The sequence below is a fragment of the Pelmatolapia mariae genome, linkage group LG7 (genome assembly GCF_036321145.2).
Source record: "Pelmatolapia mariae isolate MD_Pm_ZW linkage group LG7, Pm_UMD_F_2, whole genome shotgun sequence".
Classification (NCBI taxonomy): domain Eukaryota; kingdom Metazoa; phylum Chordata; class Actinopteri; order Cichliformes; family Cichlidae; genus Pelmatolapia; species Pelmatolapia mariae.
In genome coordinates, this window is record NC_086233.1 from 9,743,080 (window position 1) to 9,753,795 (window position 10,716).

Consider the following 10,716-nt stretch of genomic DNA (forward strand, 5'->3'; position numbering starts at 1 on the left):
GCTCTGAGCCACCCACAAACCTCTAAAGAGCGTTCCTGCCTTTTTTAAATTTTCTTAATAAATGGAGCTTGCCTCCAAAATAAACTAACCTCTGTTTATTCTCTTAAATAATTGGTCTTCATTATGTTCCTATATAGTAGTAGATTTTTTCATTAGTATAATATGAAATAAATTCTACGTGTGTCAAGTTGTGTGCCAATATTTGCTGTGTAGTAGAACTGAGACATTAGTCATTACAAAAATTTATTTTAAATAATATTAAAATTCTCAAACAGAAAAACATTAAACATAAATATATAAAATATAACTATTTACAGAGAGGCAGGGAAAAAAAGAACCCAGCTTAAAGTGGAAGAGCCTCAGGGAAAAGGAGGAGAAAAATAAGAACATTGTTTCTGCCCTGGAGAGCAAGCTGCCTCATCAGAAAACTACTGATTGCTAGGGTCCAATGTTTCCAAATTTAACACAGCTGTACTGTTTTCAAAAACTAATTTATAAATTTGAAATTTCACAAATTCTCTTGTCTGAGGCGGCATGCTCTCCAGAGCAGGAACAAGGCTGAGGAGGAAATGCTCCGTTGGAGACTGGTGTGGCCTCTTCAGGGACTCCAGGATGGCCAGCTCCACCACCGATGGACCGTCCTGGGACCCGTCCCTCGTCCGCCTCGGAGCTGTCCTCCTCTGTGGGCCTGTAAAACAAAGCACAAAACAACACAAAGTAATGAGAAGGCTGCTACTAGATTTTCCTTTTCAACATTGAAAAAAACAGGATATAATCAGACCGGTTGTAGATATTTAGTAAAGGTAATCACAAGGGAATTCAAGCGAGTAAAAAGCTATCAGTGCTTGCTGTACATATGTTGCTACAATTACATACCTGTGGGTGCAGCAGCAGGAGCAGAGGGACCAGGGACTGGGGAGCCAGGAGAAGCAACAGGGGATGCTCTGCTGCAGAATCAGTTGGCTCTGTCAAGACAATATTAAACGTTAACAGGTTGAAAACAATAGTCATAGAGAAAGTATATACAGTGGTCCCACATTTATTGCAGCAGGGGTTCTCAGAATAACTAGTCCCTCGCCACGCACTTTATACACTTTTTTTCAGACATACATGAACATTACTCACAGTTTTCACAAGTTGATTCTCAAAGTGCAAACCTTTGTAGATTTTAAAACATAAAAGTATTATTATGCCGCGTTTTTTCTTTGTCTGCGCGCCACTTTTGTGCGCCTTTTTCCCTCCCGGTGCAGGTGTCTATTTCCGAATGAGGGTCATAGTTATGGGTGTTTTTGTGCTGTTTTTTCTATTGGAGGTGAAGGTTATCAAATCTGCGATAAAGCGAGGCAGTGAAGGATGAACAGCGGGACCACTGTATACTGTTTATTAATAAACAATAACATATATACCTACATGACAACATGCATAAATTAACTGGCTACATTAATTCATTGTAAACATACCTTCTGACTGGGACTCCCCTGCTGCTTCTTCGGGCTGTCCCTGGTCCTCGGGGGGGATGTTCTCCACGGTCCGCACCATATTGCTGCTAGTCTCCCGCGGGGTGAGGAAGGGGTCCAGAAACCCCATGACCGCGAAGAACTTCCATTTCGTCCCCGATCCTGCTGCAGACCCACTCCTCTTCTCCTTCTCCATCCTCTTCTCCTTGGAGTATGTGTCCCTGAGGCTCTTCCACTTTCTCCTGCAGATGTCCTCTGAATAAACACATTATCTTGTTAGCGGAAAGGTATTTGTACATCAGTGGGAAAATAGAGGGACAGTAGGCGGGCTTGCTAGCTTTTGCGCGGCTTCCCCGGGTCACTCAAAAATTTCAAAAGAGAAATGAATGAACTTACCAGGTTGTCCGATCTCTTCACTTATCTTCCTCCAAGCTAGGTCCTTTAGGTCTCGGTAGAGAAAGCAGATAGGGTCATAAAGCTCCGGGTGGTTGGCTACGGCGTTGATGAGCCTTTCCTCCATATTGAATGAAGAATGAATGGCTTTGGCTGGACCTGCCCCTTTGAACTAGGTCGATCACATGTCACCAGGCTCCTGATTGATTGTCGCTGCACGACTTGAAGCTGGAGTTCAGACTTTTCCAACTCGAGCAGTAGACGCGATAAGCGCGAATGCACAAAATGCACCACACAAACTGCAGCGCATATTTTCCATCGCATCAGTCGCACTAATTGTTCGCGCGAATCAGGCAGAAAAGCGTTTTTGTGTCGCCAATCTGCTTTAGAAGTTTCGCGGGACCCCCAGTCGCGCTTCATCGCGCTCCTCCATTGACTTTACATGTAAACCTGAAGCTCTGGTCGCTTCTATCGCGTTCGGTGTGTATCCACCATAATAAAAATAAAGGAGCGAGTTAGTGCCAAGTAGTGGTAGGATTGAGGTAAAGTACTATCTGGCTCCATCTGGTAGAGGGAGGATGTCACCCACTATCACTGGTGGACACAGGTAGAACTGAAAAATAGAAAGTATAAATAAAAATAAAATAGGAAAAACTAATTTTAAAAACTAAATAACTTAAAATTTTAAGAAAATAATTTGGGGATATGATTTTTTTTTTTAAAGGGAAAAGAAAATTAATTAATTAATTAACAACAGCTATTGCTGTCTTACTCAGAGAAAACTTGGTGTTTAAAGAATCATATACAAAGCAATTGCTTTGTATACAAAGCAATTGCTTTGTATATGAACCATACCTATGCTAACTGTTATGTTTTGAGTTCTTTGTTCTCAGTGGCGTCGAACATGACCATACCACCTGTCTATATGCCAAAGGAGGGTAATTGCACATGTCTAATTCATAAAATGCCACAGAGGTAGATGACGTGTAGCCGACATGGTAGCAAAATAATAAACATTATAAATTGGTATAACACCTCTCGGACTGAGTCATCTAAAAAGAAGGAGAAGCCCAGAAAGTTGCAGAAGAAGAAACATGAGCTGACATCAGACCTAAGGCCACCCTAAACTGTTTCGATCGATGTTAATATTATGTTTCTGCGACATGTCCGAAATTACACTGAATTACAGGTTACTTACACCTTAGTCACAAGTCTTACAGTGTAATTATTTCATTGTTTCCTGTAAAAACCTGACTTGTAATTATGGGGTACTTACACCTTGCAGGTCTTACATGGTAATTATTTCATTACGCATCTCACAACTGTGTTGCCGAGAAGATATCTCCATGATAGTTCATGTGTTATTGATAGTGAACTATTTGTACAACCCAGCTCCGGTGAGATGATTACTTTAGAAATACTTGTGAGAGTACTTGCACATACTTGCTTTTCAATAAAAGCAAGCTGAGGTCAGTTCCTTAATCATAATTATGCAAATTCTCATGACCATTCATCAACAACCACTGATCAAGGCCCACAGATCAATGGTCATGAGTACCATTCACAGAGAGTTGGGGAATGGCTGCAATCACAGCATTGTAAGATGGTGAAAGATGTACCCTTAGGCCCCCTCCTCGATTCAGAGATGGTCTTTCCCTTTTCACGTAAATGGCCTCCTTGACTCCACGCTCAAACCAGCGTTCCTCCCTGTCCAGGATGTGTACATCCTCATCATTGAACGAGTGTCCACTGGCCTGTAGATGTAAATAGACTGCAGAGTCCTGGCCTGGCGAGGTAGCTCTTCTCTGTTGTGCCATCCGCTTCGCCAGAGGTTGTTTGGTTTCCCTGATGTATAAATCCTGGCAATCCTCCTGGCACTTAACAGCGTACACTATGTTACTCTGTTTGTGTTGGGGGACCCAATTCTTGGGGTGGACCAATTTTTGGCGCAGCGTGTTTTGGGGTTTGAAAGCCACAGAGACACGGTGTTTAGAAAAAATGCGTCTCAACTGCTCCGATACTCCTGACACATACGGGATCACTACAGGTTTTCGCTTAGGCAGGTTGTCCTTCTCTCCTGGATCAGCTGGAGCTTTCTTTTGGCGCCTTCCCAGCTTTGACAAAAGTCCAGCTGGGATAACCACATTTACTCAGGGCCTTCTTGATGTGATGTTGTTCTGCTTCCCTGGCCACTGTGTCTGTGGGGATGGTGTTTGCTCTGTGTTGTAGCGTCCTGATGACACCCAGTTTATGCTCCAGTGGATGATGAGAATCAAACCTTAAATACTGATCCGTATGCGTAGGTTTACGGTACACATCAGCTTTTAGATGTCCCCCATTACTGATGGAAATCTCACAGGCTAAGAAGGCTAACCTGCCACTTTTCATATCCTCCCTGGTGAATTTGATGTGTCAGTCCACCGAGTTAATGTGATCTGTGAATTGTGGTTTTGATTTTCACCCAGGTGTCATCCACATACCTGAACCAATAACTTGGTGGTGTTCCAGGGTAGGATAGCAAAGCGCTCTTTTCCACTTCTTCCATATACAAATTGGCCACGATGGGTGAAACTGGGCGAACTACCTCCAACGCTTCCGTGACTGGGATGCAAGTGAAGAGAGATGTAACATCGTACGAGACCATGGTTTTATATGCCTCCATCATGACATCTCTCACCTTCTCAACAAAATCCAACATGTTCTGGATGTGGTGTTCAGAGCTGCCTACCAGCGGGTTGAGGATCAAAGCCAGAAACTTTGAGACGTTATAGGTGACAGAGTTGATCATACAGACAATCGGTCTTAAAGATGCACCCTGTTTATGTATCTTCAGTAAACCACACAGACTTGGTGTAGAATAACCTGGGTATAGCCTACGGTTCCGGTCGATAACCTTGTCTTGTTCTAACTGCTTCAGACAATCTATCTATCCTCTTCCTGTAGATGGTAAATGGACTGATTCTTATATCTATATCTATCTTATATCTATAGCTTTTCTACTCTCCTGGAGTACTCAAAGCGCTCTATACCGCATTCACCCATACACACCCATTCACACAAGCACTGTATGCCTTGTCAGTGATTTTAACTAACATACACTCATACTCATATATTCATACATAGAGCAAGTGGGGGTTAGTATCTGCTGGGGGCTTTGCATTGCTGAGACAGGCCGAAACTTTCGTCTGTAGGTGCTCTGCTTCCACTTCTGCAATATTGTTGTATTTCAAATTGCTGTTTCTGTGGCTGTGATCAGTTCCACTAGCGGGATTTGTCTCGGTGTGACAGCAAAATCCAACCCTTTAGCAAGGATGTTTTTCTCTGTTTGGCTGAGCTGTCTGTCAGACAAATTCTTCAACCACTTGTCCACATCCTCGGTGTGGCATCCTTCTCTCTTCTGGCCACTTAGGACACTCTCCGTATTTTTGCTGTGGTTTCCAACATACAACAAGTAAGTCAAACTTCTTTTGTTGCCTTGTCTTAGACTTCTTGTGCTGTGCTAGACGAGCCTTCTCAGTGAAGTCAAACACCTTTTTAAGAGAATTCTCTGAAGAAGTCTCTGTCGGATCCGCTCCTCTTGAGATTTTAGCATGTCGATGGTAAAATTTGTTTGCCTCACCCATTCATTAAGCAACTGATGCTGTGCCTTCTGGAGGATTTTTGTTGCCCGGAAGCCTTTAACTGAAGAGCTCATTTGCAGACTTTTAGGAGTAATCCTGTTTTGTCGGCATCTGAGGCTGAATCTCAGGTGGTTCCTGTAATCCGCCATCTTACGTGCTGTTTGCTCATACTGACGTACAAGCTTTAGGCAGTTCTTTCCAAAGTGGGTTAAAACATCTTGATGCATGCTCAATCATCCAGGTAAGTAAATCTCCAAAGCTGTGCAAGTATTAGTTTAGCCTCCTAACCACAATACAATAAATAGCTGTGGAGTAAGTAAGTGAAGTAAGTAAATGTAGTTCAGTGACAATCTAACCACCACACCTTTATGACCATCGAAAAAACAGTCCTTGGAGTGTGTATGGGCAAAGTTGTGAAGGTTCATTGTTGTGCACATTAGTTCTCCTTACCCTGCGTCTAAGTGTTGCGGAACAAATGACTTCCTTAGCCTGTCCATAGAGCATGTCAGTGACAAGAGTCTGCCACTGAACTGGGTTGCAGTGGGTGTTGGTCATTGTCCATGTTGGATAGCAGTTTGCTCAGGGTCTCTTTTCTCTGCATGCAGTGGATCAGATGTGGTAGGTCCAAATCTTTTACAACAGGGTGTACTAGCAGGCCACAGAGTCAGGCTCAGTTACATCAGGTTAACTCCTTTTACCCTCCTACACATGTAATTGTCTTTCTTGTGTAGGCTATGCTATTTAAGCTGCTGTAGCCAGCCCAAAGTTGCTGTGCATTTGCAAACCTGTTTTCAATCCTCATCCACCAGTACCTCCATTCCTGCTGTATCTGACTTAACGTCTTGTTGTTTTTATTGTTACAGTAAATCCAACTTTTACTGTAATGTTGCTTGAAGTTTCTCTCCACAGAATGTGCTCAGAAAACCATCACCATAATGTCAGTATGTAGTGTTAACCCTTGGATAATGTTCTGTCATGTTTATTATCCCAAGTCTCTCAATAGGATAAGTGTCCACAATAATAAACTCCTGGATCTTTTGCTTTTGTGTGCTGAAGCAGGTAGGGCTGTGTGCAAGCATGGCAGAGCACTGTCTGCTCCATCTCTGATAAGCAAACAATAAATGATTAGACAACAAACTCTAAAGAAGAAGAGATAACATTATTCCTGTGAAAGCTAGTCCCCCCCCCCCGACAGCCTGCTTGCTGTGTCATCCGTTCTCATCCCATCTCTCTCTGTCTATAATCCCTGCTTCCTTTTCCATTTTAGCCCCAATCTCATCTCTTTTATCTCTCTTCTTTCCTGAGATCCCTTCTGCTTCTCATGCTGCTGTTGTGTGTTTTCTTCACAGATAAATTTGAAGGGATTGGGTTGAAGGGTTGGTGTGCTGGGGGGGTAAGCCTCTGCAGTGACAATCTGCTCTGTGCTTCCAAAGTAGGAGGAGACAGGATTTGCAGGCAATGATCAGCAATGGGAAATAACCATCAATGACAAAGAAAAGACCAATATGTTTTTTGTTTGGAAGCAAACTTGTCTGAAATTCTGAAAATACTACAAAGAGGAATGTGACACAATTCAGCACATTTGCCATCAACCAAAGAACAACCATGAAGATCACTGTCAAAGATTATTAAACTTTTTGTTTAATGTTTAATTTACATTCTTATTCATCACGTTCCCAGGAGGAACAAAGAATGCAAAGACTTCTGTTTTGTAAGGGGCGTTGGATTCATTATCTAAGCTACATGTTAGATGCCCATTTTGAACAAGGAAAAATATTGTTAGATTTAGTTTTTACAGGTTTCAATTATCCTGTAGCAAAATACCTTTTATGTGCATGAGTCCTCTTATGTATCTGCCAATTTGATTCAAGACATGAAGTAACTGCAACACAGATGCAATTTCTAGCAGAAATCTCCAGATAGCATCACCTTCATCCATCACAAGCATCTGCTTCTTATACATAGAGGTTTCTGATGTGATGTAACTGGATCTTTTAAGATGCCTCTAGTTACTGTCTTTAAATGGGTGCCATTAAGAGAGGGTGTCCTGTTGCAACTCCTTAACCAACTAGTCAGTATGTATTGGTGGCTTGGTAGCTAGAAATTGCTAACTATGTAAGAAAAAAACAAAAGGACAGTAAAGAAATGCTTTCTAACATTTTAGTTAGTACAGCGCAAAGGTCTTGAGCCACCTATTATTTCTTCATATTTTGTTTCCAAGCCAGACTTTTAAAGTAATTTGACAATAGTTCTTTCTGAAAAGCTTTCTGAAGGTCTTTTAATTTTTTTATTTGGCTGCTTGTTTACTCATTTTCAGTCCAGTTCTTGTACCTAATCATGTTCACATAAATGCTTTTTGTTTGTTTGCTTTTTGTTAAGCCCTTTAACTCCGACTTACTCCTGAAAGCTCCTGTTTGAATAATGTTGAATGAAACCCTACACTGGAGCTGTTCGCCAAAATTACTAGTGAATTTTAAAGTTGAAATTATTTCTGAGCACTTGTTAGCTCCATATGGGTATCAACAGAGAGGTACAAGCTCTACCAACACATAACTGATTCCAATATCTTTCGTGGTATTTATTGAAGAAAAATACACACCACCTCCTTTGTTTAAGCCAACCTTCTGTGATTCACAAAAAGGCAATTTGCTCAACAAATTAGTGCTGTATAACCCTAATTTCTTGGGTGACTTGGGTCCTGAAGAAGCAGTGCATATCTGACAAGCACAAGCAGAATAACTGCTGAGAAGCACAAAAACACAACAAGACCCAAAAACAAAAGGAAAAGATAAACAACATCATGCTCCCATTATTTGTGGAGCTCATACTTCATACATTACCCAGACTACAGTATGTGCTGTCCACAAAATCAATGTTTTAGGTCACTGAGCAGGACAAGTTACACACTGAGCACTGCGCTTCCACTCCAAGGCTTAGTGGCAAACATAAAATTAACCAATGAGCCCTCATATTTGCTCCACAACACCCAAAACATTCCCTTACTGCCACTGTGTATCAATCTGAGTACTCTTCTGATAGTGAACAAAAAAGCTGATGTTATGGGAGAAATCAAAGTGAACCAAAGTACTATATTTACAGGCAATTAAACCACCAAATGTTCAACAGAAGTGAGGGAAGAGCAGAGCTGGTGATAATTCTCTGTAAGCCTTTTTTTTAATTTTTTTTGCCTGTCCCTTTCGACACTGTAGCAATCAGAATTATTGTCTGAAGGCCAAGGAAAATACCCAACAGATTTATTATCCCAAGTGGATCACTACGGATGCCAGGAAATGATTTTCCAGGCGGCTCAATATAATAATAATAATAATAATAATAATAATAATAATAATAACATATATATATCAGACACAAACATCCTCCACTGCAACCACTAAAAATCCAAGGTATGGACATTGAGGCTGTGGATAGCTACAGGTACCTTGGTGTTCATCTGAACAATAAAGTGGACTGGACTCATAATTCAGATGCCCTCTACAGGAAAGGGCAGAGTAGGCTGTACCTGCTGCGGAGACTCAGATCTTTTGGAGTGAAGGGCTCACTCCTGAAGACCTTCTATAACACTGTGGTGGCCTCTGCCATTTTTTACGGTATGGTATGCTGGGGTGGCAGCATCTTTGCTGGAGACAGGAAGAGACTGAACAGGCTGATCTGCAGCGCCAGCTCTGTTCTAGGATGCCCTCTGGACCCATTCGAGGTGGTGAGTGACAGGAGAATGGAGGCTCAGCTGCCATCCCTGTTGGAAAAGATCTCCCACCCCATGCAGGAGACTCTGACAGCACTGAGCAGCTCCTTCAGTGGCAGGCTGCGGCTCCCACGATGTGGGACAGAGAGATTTCGCATGTCTTTCCTCCCTGCTGCTGTCAGACAACATGGTCTCTACAGATGACCACACACGTGCAGACAGACACACATACACATCCAATACACAATAGTGACTATTTTATCTTATTCTACTGTATTCTTTTCTATTCTGTTTTTTACTGCTCTTAACTTGTACTTTTTGCTGTGACCAAAAAATTTCCCCACATGTGGGACTAATACAGGTTTATCTTATCTTATCTTATAACCCTATGGCAGTGCATATGGGAAATGACAATTCTGGAGTGAATAATGGCCCAATTTTTTTGGCCAGGCATCCGCGCCGATATGCGCCAGTGGTGCGTGTCCTGCCCGGAGTGTCAGCTGGTTAACCAGCAATTCCAGAAGTGCCTTTGTGCCTGTTACCATTAATGGATGTCCGGTTTTAGTGCATTGGCATGGACCTCATTGTGCCATTTCACTGGCGAGCACGTGGATATCACTTTGTATTAGTTCTGATGGATTATGGCTGTTTCAGGTCATCTCCTGAGTCGGCATCCCGAAAGAGATCATGACTGACCAGAGCACATCGTTCATGTCATGCACACTTAAACAGCTGTACGAATTATTGGGCATTAGATTTGTCGTACCAGCATCTGCCACCCTCAGACTGACTGGCTAGTGGAGCAGCTGAATCAGACATGATGTGTAAGTTCATTCACAAGGATGAACGCAATTGGGATCACTGGTTACACCCTCTGTTGTTTGCAGTGCGGGAGGTGCCCCAGCCCATCACAGGATTTTCTCCCTTTAAAACCCTTATAGTCCCACACTTTGGAAATTTTGTAGTCCTCTGCATTTAACCCATCCACTTAGTGAAGCAGTGGGCAGCTACCAATCCAGCACCTGGGGGAAAAAAATTGGGCTCGTCCGGGATTTGAACCCGGGACCTCTCACACCCAAAGCGAGAATCATACCCCTAGACCAACGAGCCAAGTTGCCATCTGACTGAGTTGTTGTTCACCAGGAAGCCACAGGGGGTGTTGGACTCAAAGAAAACTAGGCAGAAATTCTAAGCCCAGCTAAAACAAGAGAATCAATACGTTCTGGACCTGAAAGCAAAGTTGCACACTTTGGGGAGGTTGTAACGAGAAAAGAGGGGTGTGGCAACATAAGCATTTGTTCAATACTTGTGTTTGTGTCTCTGGTCCATGTCTGTGAAGGTTCAGAATCAGAATCAGAAAGACTTTATTTATCCCCAAGTGGCAATTAACATACAACAGAGCAGTATGACGTTAAAGATAAGGACAGGGCATAAACAGGCAATAAGAATGAGATAATAAATACACAGAATATACAGTATATACACAGTTTTAAAATTAAAGTGACTCAAAGGTGAATAAATAACTGTAAGTGAGTAAAAGTGA

At 42.3% G+C, this 10,716-nt stretch overlaps 1 non-coding gene across 1 annotated transcript; it reads right to left on the reverse strand.

The window, feature by feature from the left end:
- Positions 1-10,211: 10,211 nt before the first annotated feature.
- Positions 10,212-10,283, reverse strand: trnap-ugg (transfer RNA proline (anticodon UGG)). Its single transcript has one exon. It is a non-coding gene; the product is annotated as a tRNA-Pro (tRNA).
- Positions 10,284-10,716: the final 433 nt, after the last annotated feature.